The sequence below is a fragment of the Plectrocnemia conspersa genome, unplaced genomic scaffold, assembly GCF_051122295.1.
Source record: "Plectrocnemia conspersa isolate PC_06_02 unplaced genomic scaffold, ASM5112229v1 ptg000003l, whole genome shotgun sequence".
In the NCBI taxonomy this organism is placed as follows: Eukaryota; Metazoa; Arthropoda; class Insecta; order Trichoptera; family Polycentropodidae; genus Plectrocnemia; species Plectrocnemia conspersa.
The window spans coordinates 16,783,437-16,795,658 of record NW_028277167.1 but is presented as its reverse complement, the minus strand read 5'-3'; the positions used below and the strand labels follow the sequence as shown (position 1 = coordinate 16,795,658).

Sequence of the window (12,222 nt, the reverse complement as noted above, 5' to 3'; positions counted from 1 at the left end):
TAGGACTAACGCCAATAAGATGGTGTCATTAAGGATGTTGGTAGAAAACATACAATAACTGAATTATAAATTATGAATCATATTGTAGAAAAGAAATGGCGAGCAATTGGTAAAAATTTAATTCAATTTTTCTTCGTACTTCGTATGACGCATAATGATCAGCTTAATATAAAGCGATATTTGTAACACAGTTGCTAATGTCGAAGAAAAATCTATCTGTTCAAAATTTTATCAGTAAATATTGATAAAAGGCGAGTGAATGATCGAGTCACTTTATATAATAGTTATTATAAATTGGCGGGTCTCGATGAAACTCACCGATGCCACCAATTTGAGGTTGTTATTTCGTGTGTCGTTGATAAGCTTTTTAGGATTGTTTAAGATGGGACACGGTCAATTGGGCGACGGCGATTGGGCGACGGTCAAATGGGCGATTCAAAATGGGCGACGGACAAATGGGCGATGGTCTTTTGGGCGACGGTCTTTTGGGCAATACAATAATAATGCATTACAAATAAATGTGTTGCAAATCATGATCTTATAATTAATTAAATAATTTACATAATTTAATACATATTAAAATATATATATACATATACGTACATACGAAAATATAATTAATATTTTTTAGAATAGAATTAAAAGATGAAAACATTATTCGGTCTAAACAAAATATAATATACCTACCTATTTGTGCTTATTTAATCATAAAATATCACTTAAACAGTTTGATTTTTTTATTCAAGAATTTGAGAGAGTTACCCGATATCATAAAACACTTAAAGCACACGGCTTAAGTCGGTAATTTTATTATAAATACCTACCTGATAAATGTTCTTAGTGGGCCCTTACGCGAATTTTTTTTATGTTTTGAGCCTTGGAAACTACTGTGAGAACAAACTTTTGGAATTTCCGAAAATCGCATATTTTACAGTTATCTATTTTAAATTAGATAGGATAGTTATATATAAATATAATAACACAGAACTAGCGCTGATAAGTGTTTATCGTGGATTTTGCCCTTTACGCGATTTTTTATGTTTTGAGACTTGTAAATTACTGTGAGAACAATCTTTTGTAATTTCCAAAAATCGCATATTTTACCGTTATCTATTTTAAACTGGATAGGGTGGTTATATATAAATATAATAACCTAGAACTAGCGCTGATAAATGTTTATCGTGGATTTTGCCCTTTCCGCGAATTTTTTTTATGTTTTGCGCCTTGGAAATTAGTGAGAGAATAAGCTTTGGGAATTCACAAAAATCGCATATTTTACAGTTATCTATTTAAAATTAGATAGGGTAGCTATATATAAATATAAAAACCAATAACTAGCGCTCAGTATACTTTTGAATTTTGACTGAAAACATTCGCAAAAAGTTTCGTTGCGTCTTTGAAAATTATTTTTGTCGTGGTTTTAAAACACTTTGTCACAGTGTCATTGTGTTTTTGGTAAAAAATTCAGTACAGCAAGAAAATAAGTATGTTTCTTTATATTCACATGTGGGTTATATTTTATGTGTTATTTATAGATAATTTTTTTTATAGATCATTGTTGAGAGCGACTAATTTGAGTTACCACAGTTAATATTCTTCATAAATGGATAATTCAGACATATTAGGTCAAAAAGACAAGGAAAAATATTTTTGTAATGGATATATTTATGAAAAGAATAGACCAAAGAATTTTTATAAAAGTTTTGAGGTACAATAGAAAAATATCATAGAATATTTACGTGGTATTGCATATAATTATAATATGAGTTAATAATTTGCAAATAAAACTGTTTTTCATTTAATATACATTTTCGTTTTAATGTATATTTTATTAATATTCACAATAAAGCAAAGCGTGCAAGTTTTTTTAAATTTCTGTCGCCCATATGACCGTCGCCCAAATAACCATCGCCCAATTGACCGTCGCCCAATTGACCAGAATCGCCCATTTGTCCGTCGCCCAATTGTCGCGTACCGTTTAAGATCTACTAATAAAACTCTCAGTCATTGTACTTTAGAGACATGCCAAAAAATAAGTTTTTACCTCTAATATATTTGCGTTAACGCAGTCAGTTTGAGAGCTATCCATTTCATTATTATTCATAATTGAGAAAGAAATGGCAAGTTTAGGTTTACGTCCCCATACTAATAGCTTTAAAGCACACGATACGGATATACGTTTGATTTATTTATCATTACTCCTGTTACGTATGGCCACCCTACTCTTAAAACCGGTACGCGACAATTGGGCGACGGACAAATGGGCGATTCCGGTCAATTGGGCGACGGTCATATGGGCGACAGAAATTAAAAAAAACTTGCACGCTTTGCTTTATTTTGAATATAAATAAAATATACATTAAAACAAAAATGTATATTAAATGAAAAACAATTTTATTTTCAAATTATTAATTCATATTATAATTATATGCAATACCATGTAAATATTCTATGATATTTTTTCTATTGTACCTCAAAACTTTTATAAAAATTTTTTGATCTATTCCTTTCATAAAGATATCCATTCCAAAAATATTTTTCCTTGTCTTTTTGACTTAATATGTCTGAATTATCCATTTATAAAGAATATAAAATGTGGTAACTCAAATTAGTCGCTCTCAACAATAATCTATAAAAAACAATTATCTATAAATAACACATATAATATAACCCACATGTGAATATAAAGACACATACTTATTTTCTTGCTGTACTGAATTTTTTACCAAAAACACAATGACACTGTGACAAAGTGTTTTAAAACCACGACAAAAATAATTTTCAAAGACGCAACGAAACTTTTTTCGAATGTTTTCAGTCAAAATTCAAAAGTATACTGAGCGCTAGTTATGGGTTTTTATATTTATATATAACTACCCTATCTAATTTTAAATAGATAACTGTAAAATATGCGATTTTTGTGAAATCCCAAAGTTTATTCTCACACTAATTTCCAAGGCTCAAAACATAAAAAAAATCGCGGGAAGGGCAAAATCCACGATAAACATTTATCAGCGCTAGTTCTAGCTTATTATATTTATATATAACCACTCTATCCAGTTTAAAATAGATAACGGTAAAATATGCGATTTTTGGAAATTCCATTCCAAAAGATTGTTCTCACAGTAATTTATAAGTCTCAAAACATAAAAAAATCTCGTAAAGGGTAAAATCCACGATAAACACTTATCAGCGCTAGTTCTGTGTTATTATATTTTTATATACCTATCCTATCTAATTTAAAATAGATAACTGAAAAATATGCGATTTTTGGAAATTCCAAAAGCTTGTTCTCACAGTAGTTTCCAAGGCTCAAAACATAAAAAAAATTCGCGTAAGGGCCCACTAAGAACATTTATCAGGTAGGTATTTATAATAAAATTACCGACTTAAGCCGTGTGCTTTAAGTGTTTTATGATATCGGGTAACTCTCTTAAATTCTTGAATGAAAAAAATCAAACTGTTAAAGTGATATTTTATGATTAAATAAGCACAAATGATAAGTAAATATATACATACTATATCTTATGTAGGTATATTATATTTTGTTTAGACCGTATAATGTTTTCATCTTTTAATTCTATTATAAAAAATATTACTTATATTTTCGTATGTACGTATATGTATATATATATTTTAATATGTATTAAATTATGTAAATTATTTAATTAATTATAGGATCATGATTTGCTACACATTTATTTGTAATGCATTATTATTGTATCGCCCAAAAGACCGTCGCCCAAAAGGCCATCGCCCATTTGTCCGTCGCCCATTTTGAATCGCCCATTTGACCGTCGCCCAATCGCCGTCGCCCAATTGACCGTGTCCCCTTAAAACAGCCCTGTATATGTATGCATGCATGCGTACACGTTTATTTCTAACACAACGATGATGAGCGTTGACATCTTAGATGGGGACTATACAGCATTCCGAATTCCCACAATTATCATTTTTCGTAACGTAATTAATTTTGTTATCCAAGTAAAAAAACTACGAAATAATCGATATGATGATGTCAGTTGTAGCGCGTTCATTTTATTCAATCAACAATATAATGACCAAATAAGAAGCACCCAGTTAACCAATTTAGTTTTTAAATGTATTGAATTCAAAACTTTAACACACTATATAACATTAACATATAACACTCAATGCTTAATGCTCGTAGACCTCTTATGCTGCTAAAGAAATTCATATAAGTCGATAGCACAACATATGTGCTACGGCTGGAATAATCGTTCCGCCAACAGTTACTGTCCGGTGACACAACATCGGTGCCACGTTTTCATCAAGCATTATTAGTTAATGGCACAACCCATGTTTCATTTATTTATTAGAATGCAGGGATCCTAAACTTTTTTTTAAATTTTTATTTTTTTTCAAATATTTATTATTAATTCTTAAAACAAACAAATAGCCATCATATGGTAGAGTTTATCCATGTATAGTTTTAGACTATAGCGTAACGCTGTTTATAATGAAGGCATTTTTCACATTTTAATATTACATAATCATTTATTATTCGCCTTTTCGCTTGAAGCGGCTTTATTTGCCTATGACGCAGATTGTTGAAGTTGATAGGGATTCAATAATAACGTTTCTCTCATGGTCAATTTTATGTTTCGGTGTCACGAACGGAACATTCAAAATACCTATATGTGCCGGAAAACAAGCGCTAATGTATTTTATGACCAATATGCGTTTAATACAAATCTGTTTTAAACGCATATCGTATGTATAAAGTAAGCTTGTTTACTTTCTACAGTTTTTAATCGATTTGAATTGAAATTTCATCTTTTATCGGATACCATCGGATAACAAAATCCACTATAGTCCCAATAACGTTGCTTGATTTGTAATTACACTAAATAAATAAAAATATGAGCAACTCATAATTTAATCAGTATGTAACAGAGCGTAAACATTATTTCACTAAGATAATAAAGTTGAATAAAATTGAGACATACAGCTAGAAAACTGCTATAAACATTTTTAACGCAGTTTAATTCTAATTGGACAACTAAACAACGCTTTTAAGTTAGTATTGAAAAACATTTCATTATTGACACGTTTTAACTAGTTTTAACATGATTTTACAAGCGTTTACGCGATTTAACAAGTGTTAACACATCTGCTTCGTGACGTATAGTTATTAAGACGTCTGAATTGATTTTCAATTAGAACTTGGAAAAATATAATCATTATTATATAATAATACACAAAAACACATCCAATGCATTTTTAAAGAAGTTTCAATTACTTTTGCATAGTGAGAAATTTACTATTAAAAAATTTAGTTCATTAAATCTAATACGTATAATAAATTTTAATAAAAATATTGCAAGACGTAAAGAAAATGCATTTCGTGCAATTGTTACATGCGATACATATAATAAATTATATACTATACATTAAATTGCAGTATTCAACTACCGTTGTAAAATATCCCACGAACACTATTATTATATTGTAAAACACCTTTGATTCTGCAGTCTTGCGTACGTTGAGCGAAAGTTAAAATGATATCTTAGCTCCTTCGGTCATCTAAAAAAATCGAACCGATTATATATTGAATCGGATTCATATTTGATAGGATATACTTATACTAAATTGGCTGTTTCTGTACTATAGTTCTCAAAGTTTGTTTCATTAAAGTAATATTAATAATGTACTTAATTATTGGAATTACAACAATATATTATAGATTTAGTAATGGATTTTCCAGCACATATTCCTTATTGTTTATGGAACATAATACTTAACGAATAGTTTAATACTATTATACTCATAAATCTAAAAGTAGATGAAATACATTTTTCGTTTCAGAAAATTATGCCAGATAAGGTTAGTTTAATTTAATATAATGAACAAAGAATAAGCTATTAGTTATCTAATGGATTGATTATCTCATGAACCAACATAGTTGGTAGCCCGATTACACTACTGAGGATTTTGGATCTACAAAAAATATGTAACTATATATACTATCCCAACTAAAAAATTGAAATACGAGAATGCATTTAATCCCAGAATTTTAACGTCTTTTCATGTCAAATTTGTTTTGCCTATTGCAGGACAGTCACTCAATGTGACCGGAATTTTAATGAGAGAGTAATACTTCTCTCATGATCAATTTTATGCCTCAATATCACAAGCAAAAAAATCAGAAAAAAAAATATATAACTAGGTATAATATGTCTGTAAAGTGAGTATATGATATTTAGCCTCATCATGGGTTGACAGGTTGTCCCAATGCAGCATGATGGCTTTTATATAAACGTGTTTTTTATATAATACATCAACTCAATACATAGCTATAGTGCTAGACACCCAAGAATGCCGATTGCATTAGTACTAGTGTATCTGTGAATCTGTCAACTTATTGGTTCCTGTAAAAGAATTAGTAAATGCATTGAGCTCTGATTGGTCAGCTCTAGCACAGGATTGGTTAAAATGACATCATCGGGGATAAATGGGCAAAGTCAGTAGTTGATTTGGTAAGGAGCGGAACGGTTGTTTGTTTAGTTTGTGAAATACACGGTGTTCACCAACTAACGAGATGTCGGAGTATAGTAAATTAGGAAGAGGAAGACCATTATCGGGGCAAACAAAATAAGTTGTTTTAAATTTGTATACATATTTAAAAAAGCTGTATGAAAGCAACGATTCGGTAATTATTTTTAAAATAATACACTAGTCAAAATATTTGTAAATAAAGCAATATGTGTATTTTTAGGTTGTACCTATTATGGACCAGGTAGCCGAAGCGACAAAGCTGTCGGTCAGAAGGATACAAGCAATTGTTCGGGAATTTAAAAATAACGGAACACGTGCGGCTTTAGGTTCTCCGAAAAAAACTAGGATTTGTAAAAAAATACTAAAAAATTTGTAAATAATAATACTAAAAAAACAAACACAAAATTAATTAATAACAAAAAATGTAAACATTTTTTAATCACCCGGTGACGCACACTAATGCAATCGGCATTCTTGGGTGTCTAGCACTATACACATACACACATTTCAACATACGTGTCAGTATTAAACACAACCCCTGTGCCACGTTCTTGTCAAGTATTATTTGTCAATCGCACAACCCTTTATTAATTATTTTTACCAGAATGCAGGAATATCAACCAAATTACTTAAATTTTTAATTACTTTTTTTTCCTTTTTATATTTATTATTAAAACAAGTTACCGGCTTTTGGCAAAGTTCAGTAAAAAAAAATGCTTCCAACGGCAACCAAGTTCCGTTGGCGAGATTTATGGTCAATATGGTGTATGAGGTAATATTTCATAACCACTCATTCTACCTTTGTAGTTGCGCATTGTCGTGCAAGAGAATTGGACCTTTTTGATTGTCCAGTGTGAGGGCCAGTAGAGGCTGTTATTTATTAATTTTATCAATTTTTTACAATAATTTTGAGTCATAATGGTTTCGCTAGGATTACATCAATACATTGTAGTTAGGGATTCCAATCCCGGGCCAAAATTTTGATCCCGTGATTTCGGTATTGCAATTAGTCGATCCCGGGATCCCGGGACCAGTCCCGGGATAATTTTCATGCTATTTTATCGATAAAAATAATTTAAAATGAATAATACAATATATTTTTACATCTGTTTTTTATAACGTACAATGTATAAAGTACGTATAATTTTAGTCTTGGACTTAAAATAAAAAATAATATAATAAAAATAAAAAAAGGGAAGGTCTTATATATTTATTTGAGAAGAAAAAAATGAACTTTTGACAATGTATGCACATAGGTATGTACATCCATAGACACAATTAATTGAAAACATTATTTTGAATAAAACTCACGAAGTAACATCAAAGCATCTAGTGTTTTATCATTTAGCCTTGATCTGATTTTGGTTCCTAAGCAGCCTGCTGCTGAAAAAGCACGTTCAGACTCACAGCCTCAAAGATTCACAGATGACACGTGCAACTCGCGCAAGTTTGTACACGAAATATAACGATGTTGTCAATAATAATTCGATTGTGCTTGATAAATCAACCAATCCGAAAAATTCGGGATTATGTTTTATAATCCCGGGACTCATCGGGTATTGAAAATCGTTCGGGATCCCGGGATCCCGATTGGAATCCCTAATTGGAATCCCTAATTGTAGTGAATTATACAAAGAAAATTTGAAATAATACGACCTGGAAAATTTTCACGCAAAACATACAACGTTGCTGGAACCACATGTCTTCTACATAAATATCTTTGATTTCATGCCGAAAATAATCGGTTATCATGCGTCTATAGCACTCACTATCGACTGCTACAATCCAAACTTCAACGTTTTCAAAAAAGTAAGGCGCAATGCCGCCGCCTGACCACAATGCGCACCAAACAGTCACTTTTTGGACATGTAATGGTGTCTCGTGAATCACATGAAATTTTTCTTCATCCCATATGTGGCACCCCATATCCATAGGAGTGGATATGCCTCATTAGAGAAGATTTTCAATGATAAATCAGCATCAACTTTCTGCTGCTCTAACACCCAATCGGCGTAAAACCTTTACTGTTCATGGTTTCTGAGTTTCAGTTCTTGTGTAATTTAAATTTTATACGGGTGTAGGTGTAAGTCCAGATGCAAAATACGCCAAAGGGAGCTATAAGAAAAGCCCAAAACGAATCGGCAATATTCTGGGCTGAACACAGGCCTTATCATATCTCTAATGCTTCCTCCACACTCTCTGGAAGTAGGCCATGGTTGGGCAAGGACGGAAAATATAATGTGTTAATTCGGGGCTACTTCGGTCGAGCTCGGGTCTGCCCGCTCTAATGTCTCGGCAACCTCGACCGTATTCGGTAGACCTTTGGCTCGGTAACTTCCAGAGAGTGTAGAGGAAGCATAACGCTCCCAGTCTCTTTAAATTTTTTCACTACGTTGCGAATTGTTCGCTCAATAGGACGATGAAATTGATCATAATCTTCCCGTAAATTTCGATACACAGTTCGTACAGAATAGTTATTTCTGTAGAACAATTGAACAATTTTAATGCGTTAAGAGGTGGTTAAGCGATCCATTTCGTAAATGTGTTGTTGCAAACTAACATGGAACACGCGTGATTATTGACGCAACTTGATTCAAAATTATTAGTACATATGTAGTTGTATCTTGTGAATAGTACGCATGATTTTCAATTTGTTGTGCAGATGAACACAATTTTAATAAACGGCTTTAACAATTAACGGTAATTATGAGTAATTTACACCGGCGTATTAACCGAGTTCGACTGTGCACACATAACTGTGCCGCTGTGGATGCATTTTTTTCTCGATTCGCTGTGCTCAACAAGCGTTCAAGGATACGCCAGCGGAATTAACGCGAAGCGTTTTGCATCACAACAGGACAAAGTCGATAAACATCTCATTTTTATTTTCATCGCACAACAACGCTGCGGAAGGCTCTTCCTGGAAATTATACAATTGTTACGCATTTCAGCCAAACCGAATTGCAGCTCCAATTTATCGAATAGTTTACGCTTCCGAGCTCGGAGCGAAAGGGTCAAGGCTCGGTATTCAGATTGGAATTCGTATTCAAATCTAATCGCAACAGATATGTGTAACAATGTAGCAATATGCGCGAGTAGATACCATTACTCACTTTCGTTTGGTTGTGATAAACGTTGTATACGGATATCGCTACTATAATATAAAATCACATCACGATATTCCACTATAAATGTTATGCATAAATGTGTTATCTTTGTTTACGACTGCCAAGATCAGAATGGAAAGAAAATATTTACCTCTTGCAAACAAAGCATGAAGAGATATTGAATTCGTCGAAAAAATGACGCCATGAAATTCAGGCTTCTTATCAGGTATGTAGTGCTCACATTTATATAAAAACATAAATCCAAATTTGTGTTAATGAAAAGTTATGAAATACTAAGTATTGTTCTTGTGTTTGTATTGGCCTATTAAATTTCTACTAGCATATATGTTGCTACTTGTTACATATTTTTATGATAATATGTGCTATATACTATATCTTTATTATTGTATTTGTTTATATATTTTGTAATGTTATATTTCATTGGGTACTCGTCGCTCCGATGAGTATTTCGCTCGTTCACAAATGTTTCCAAAATCACCGTCGGCAGGCTCTAGTTAACCAGCAACATGGTTTTCGTCACAAACCTCGTATGGCTCTCAAAGGCGGTAACAAAGTCTTTAGATTTTAAAATCTAGGTCGATGTAGTATTCTTCTTCTGAAATATTAGTAAGCTTCGGTTTCTCGAATAGTCTTGTTAGTTCTTTCGCTAGTTCAGGGGCGGGGAAGCATTTTTATGCCAAGGGCCATTTGAATCTTTTATTAAATCATCCGCGGGCCATTCAAAATTCTTAACTACAAAGTTATCATTTATTTGTCATGCATGAACACCAAAATTCTCCAAAAACGTTAAAACACGTAACTTTTTACCTACAGAATAGTGTTTATTAAAAAATACATCATTCAATAATTTAATTTAATTTTTTAACATAAAAAAGTATTATTAAAAATTGGTAAACTTATTGAATTTTGAGTTCTTTCTGCGGCGGACCAGCCCAAATGAACTCGTGGGCCGTGTACGGCCTGCGGGCCGGAGGTTCCCCACCCTTGCTCTATTTACTCACTATTTGAGCTAGGTGCTCATAATTCCGACGAGTATTTCGCTCGTTCTAGAATATAACAAGGATCGAATTTGAAGCACGTTCAGGGCATCAGAGTATAAAGAACAAAAGACCCAGAGTATTCGCACAAATGTGGATTCACTGTGGTCACATTCATATTTTTTTCATATTTTTTTGCCCAGCGAAATTTTCTTATAGTTTAGGGTGAAGTAATAAAAATAGTTTCACTGAGAACCTGCAAATGAGAAGATTTAATATTTTCATCAGCAAAGTTTGCGATGTAGTGTCGAAGATGCTCGTCCTGGTTGTGCGGAGCGCGTGTCACTTTGATCAGGGACATAATTTCTGGAGAGGGGGTGGGGTAAAAGTTGGTCAGTCAGTATTCGTTTTTTTTTAATATTGTCATGTCATTAAAATTCATATTATTTCATTAAATGACGCATTTTCCTGAATAAATTCAAGGTTTAAAATCCACGTTAAAAGCAATAAAATTGTGCCATCGTCATTGCAGTGGAAGCGCTCGATTATCTAGCGTTCATATTACTACTTTTAATAACAATATTACAACTTGAGAGTCGAATGAATGAAGGATATCTAATAGGTGAGCGCAAAAAACAATTATCCCTTCTCAGAAGTCAAAAATTCACGTCAAAAGCAATAAAATCGTGTCGGCGCCATCGCAGTGAAAGCGTTCCCGCTGCGACGTGATAATTGTTAATATTGACCAAAATTCGATCATATCATATCATAGATAATCATATCAGAAGTCCGTAGTAATATCGGTAAGAATAGCTGACTTTCTGGACTTCTTATACCCCTGAGATATGATTTTGCTTAGTTTGTATTTTGAGCTTCACCTAATAAAAGTTGAAATTAGTTTTAGAGGTTTCATTACGATGTATTTGGGTTTGAACAGCAAATGCACGTTTCGCAACTGGCAAATTCAGTTTCATAGACATTTTAAAGCAGCACATAATTTCACTAGCGCTTGTCAATTAAATTATATTTTTGCTAGTAGAAATATATATCTACTGTTGAAAATGTATTTGGACCTCACTAGTGAAAATATAAATTTACTGAAAAATACACATTCACTGTAACATTTATATATATGGAAAAATTGAAATCATATAATTTTATTAGCACCTGCTAGATCAATTATATTTTTACTGGTAAAAATATGTATCTACCGTTGAAAATGTATTCCGATATGATAAAATATTTTCGGGATAGATTCGAGATTGTTTTTTTTAGATTTTCTTTAAGGGATTACCCGAGAATTTCTGGCTTAGAATCAGGGACGTCATTACTATTTTATTTAGATTCATAGTTTTTAATTAAATGATATGCATTTTTTTGGCAAATGCCCCCACCTGTCTTCTCTTAAATTATGTTCCTGGCTTTGACAACTAGCGGTTTGTATTTTGTACGGTACGTTGGTTCGTATTGTTCTCAATACGTCCAAATTGTCTGGAACCCCAAGGAAACGAAGAATTTCGCGTTGTTAGTAAGGATTCAGAATAAAGTTTTAAGATATCTCTATAAGAGAGAGTTCGAATCATATCCGTATTTGTATC

At 32.3% G+C, this 12,222-nt stretch overlaps 1 long non-coding RNA gene across 1 annotated transcript; it reads right to left on the bottom strand.

Annotated features, from left to right (window-relative positions):
* Positions 1-5,437: 5,437 nt before the first annotated feature.
* LOC148236779 (uncharacterized) lies at positions 5,438-7,485 on the bottom strand. Its single transcript, XR_015809038.1, has 2 exons — positions 7,009-7,485; positions 5,438-6,317 (listed from the first exon to the last, which is right to left on the bottom strand). It is a non-coding gene; the product is annotated as an uncharacterized LOC148236779 (long non-coding RNA).
* Positions 7,486-12,222: the final 4,737 nt, after the last annotated feature.